The 3,426-nt window shown below is 38.5% G+C and overlaps 1 long non-coding RNA gene across 1 annotated transcript in view; it reads left to right on the top strand.

Annotated features, from left to right (window-relative positions):
• Nucleotides 1-592: 592 nt before the first annotated feature.
• LOC114057996 overlaps nucleotides 593-3,426 on the top strand; it is a 12,176-nt gene continuing 9,342 nt past the window's right edge. Inside the window, exon 1 of the long non-coding RNA XR_003571353.1 lies at nucleotides 593-603. This is a non-coding gene — a long non-coding RNA (uncharacterized LOC114057996). The remainder of the gene's footprint in view (nucleotides 604-3,426) is intronic.

The following is a 3,426-nucleotide window of genomic DNA, read 5'->3' as shown; positions in this document are numbered from 1 at the left end:
CTTTCTCTGACAGGGCTGGAGAAAGGCTGAAAAAATTTCTTATGTGAAATATGACCTGTTGTCTATGGACTCCTATATTCCTGTGGGGTATCTCCTGATCAGCAGCATCTGATCAGAGCAAACACTTCTGAAAGTCTCTAAATGCTGTTCGGTACCTGCTCTTCATTTTTCTGAGCATCTCTGTCTCTGCATACTGCTGGGACACACTCATTGCCACAGCATCACTGCCCTGCAATGAAACAGATGCTGCTACAGCACACCTTTGTAGCTGACAAAACTTTTTTTCTGCCGGGTTCCTGTTGATACCTGCAGCTATCTGTTAGAGGGAGGGTCTGTGGGATTTTTTATCCGTAAACACAATGCAAGATAAATGTAAACATACATTTGTTTCTTCTTTGTGTGGCATACACTTGGAAATATTAATAATTCTGCTGTTGTTACACAAGCAAAAAATGGACTGCCTGCAAATCACAGCTAGAAACAGAGTTGCAAGATGCACACTGGGAGAAAGGCCATGTTATGTGCTCACATGGCAAATATATTTGAAAGTTCATCACCTGCCATTCAGCCTCTTTTAGCTGCTGTCCCACAGGAGTTATACAGGTTCCTCCTGTCAATTCTGACCATCTGCAGCAGTATCACAGCCTCTAGGTCTTGTTCCACCCCCTGCATTTGTTTTTATTGTCATGATTTTTATGAAAAGCCTCCAGTAGCAGTCATATTGGATGCAGCATTGCATGGACAGCTGCACACAGGGTTGGAACAAGCCAGACGCTGCCCCTTGTTATCTGGGTGGTTGCAAGTAGTTTTTATATGTTTGGTTACCTCAAAAGGTATTACATTCTTAGCTAAGTGTTTTGAGTTACAGTGATATAAATGGGGGAAAAACAGGAATCAGATAAACTGATAGAATTATAGAATGTTTTGGACTGGAAGGGTCCCTTAAAAGCTTTCTGGTTCCAACCCTCTTGCAATGAGCAGGGACATCTTCAACTACATCAAGTTGCTCAGAGCCCTGTCCAACCTGACCCTGAATGTTTCCAGGAATGGGGCTTCTACAGCCTCCTGGGCAACCTGTGCCAGTGATTTACCAACCTCATTGTGAAAAATCTCTTCCTTACATCTAGTCTGAACCTTCCCTCTTTAAAGTTAAAACCACTATTTCTTGTCTTAACACAACAGGCCCTGCTAAAAAAATATGTCCCCATCTTTCTTATAAGCCTTCTTTAAGTATTGAAAATTGTGAGTTGTTGTTGTTAAACTGTAGGTTGTACATGAACAAATGCAAAACTGTATTTGCATCAAAGCTAAAGCAAGTGCTGAGTAAAGTACATTATGAGTAACAGCAGTGTAGGAATCAGAAGAAATCCATCTGTGGAGTATGTGGATAATCAGTCCTCATGTAAATCTTTCTTAGGAAATTCTCTGACTCAGTAGAAGGCCAGAGCTCTGTCATTGTGTTTTGTCTAGTAAAAAAGGTAGAAGTGCTGAACCCAGAGCTTTGAAACTGTTTGTGAATCTAGCTTGAAGACTTAAGGAAATGAAGTCCAGTCAATAGCATTTTTGCATCTCAAATAATAAATCCACAGTTCTTTATGGCAACAGACTGTAGGTACAGCATTATGTAAGTTCTGTTGTGCAAAATGCCAGGGTCTTGTAAATCTACATAGTTTGCTTCATTAGAGCAGGAACTTTGCTGTGTACCCAGGTAAAATCTATCTACAGGGTGACATTGAATGATGCTGCTCAGGAGCCTTCAGCCACACATTTCCTGAAAACAGTTCTGTATTTGCTTAAAAAAACCCATTCTTCGTACTTTCTTTAAGAAAATGATATATTTCAGAGGGTCTTTTTAATCACAGATTGGTATTTACCTGCCTTAATGTTCCTAATGAAATGGAGGTCCTACTTTTGGTAGATCTGTTGAGCCCATTCATCTCCAGTGACAATGTCACATCATCTGATGAGGGTAGGCTCAACTGTGTAACTTTTGGATGCCAAAAAAAGAGAAGAACACCACCACATTCTACACCAGGGACACTGATGGGCAAAGTACCATTTCCAAAATGGGAAATTGAGTCCCAGTAAGGAATTCACTTTGAGGCTTGATTTGTGTGGGCATTGCTCAGATATGAGAGTAGGACAAGGTATAAACCCTGAAATAGTCACTAGGGATGAAAACATCTGTATATACTAGATAAGAAAATTTATTCATTACTAGGTAGCAACTTTCCAGTAGATTATCAACCCAGCATCTGACAGAGCAGAATGAGCTATCATACTAATAGGAACATGTCATAAATATTATTGCTTTGAGAACGTTGCCTACTTTTTCCAAATCCTTTCAACTTTCTCTTCAGTTTCTCTCCAATCATTATCAGTGGTAGACCTGGATGGAAAACAGTGCTTTTTGTTGTTGTTCTCTAGGAAATAATGACTTCTCTGTCATTATTTTCAATTCTAAACAAAAACTTAGAGCCACCATGGTGAAATTTCCATTGAGTAAAAGTTCAGATAGTTTCAGTCAAAACCAACAAAAATATTTCATTGTGATAATGCCATGTATTATAAAAAAGTTTCCTACAATGTACAGGATTTAATTTTGTAAATAAAATTGAGACAAAAATACAAAAGGTATTTTGACACTGCCAGAACAAGCCAGCTGGACTTTGTCCTCTGAAAAATGCAATTGAATTGTACTCTCAAAATTTAATACAACTGCATTTTCCAATTGAAAAACTGATCCATCAGCTGGATTTAACTTCGGGAGTCTGATCCTGCCAATAGGTATACTAAAAATTGACAGCAATCTAACTGGGTTAGAGTTGTAGAGGTTTGGTCAAATTTCTTCTCTAGCTTAAATTTTTGTAAATTAGTCTCTGAGACAGGGTCCTGGTTGATGGAAGACAACAATCAGCCTGACTTCTTTGAGCCCTGCAGGGGTAAAGTCAGATTAGAGCCACCTATTTCTTCAGCTTTAGCTCATGGTCCAGAGAACAGAAGTGTGTTGATCCACAAGAGCTGTGTTGGTGTCCCACAGTAAACACCTTGCCGTAACTTGTCACTTATTTAAACTGCAGTAAGAAAATGATGGAAATCAGATTTCTTCTATTACTTGTGAAAAATAGGAATGGAAATAAATAATTTACTCAGCGAAGCATCTCCTTTCTTGGAGAACTCTTGCAGTGATCTTTTCGTTCCCCAAATCCGATATGGTTTAAATCCATTGCTTGCTTGGTTGTATCCTCTTTTCTGCCTGACATTTATGACAAGCCAAAGTAATTCTTAGAGTGATGTTTTTCCCTTTAAATGGTACAATCTGGTTTTACACCTAGTCATACTTTCAGACCTAACACAGATTTCTCTTTTTGTCACATTTTAGAGAAAGCATAGCACAAAAAAAAAAAAAAAAAAAAAAAAAAAAAA

Source organism: Empidonax traillii, unplaced genomic scaffold (assembly GCF_003031625.1).
Source record: "Empidonax traillii isolate 1590-97213 ecotype Southwest subspecies unplaced genomic scaffold, ASM303162v1 scaffold157:size2224338, whole genome shotgun sequence".
Taxonomy (NCBI): domain Eukaryota; kingdom Metazoa; phylum Chordata; class Aves; order Passeriformes; family Tyrannidae; genus Empidonax; species Empidonax traillii.
The sequence above is the reverse complement of the archived record's forward strand: the minus strand, read 5'-3'. Positions and strand labels throughout refer to the sequence as shown.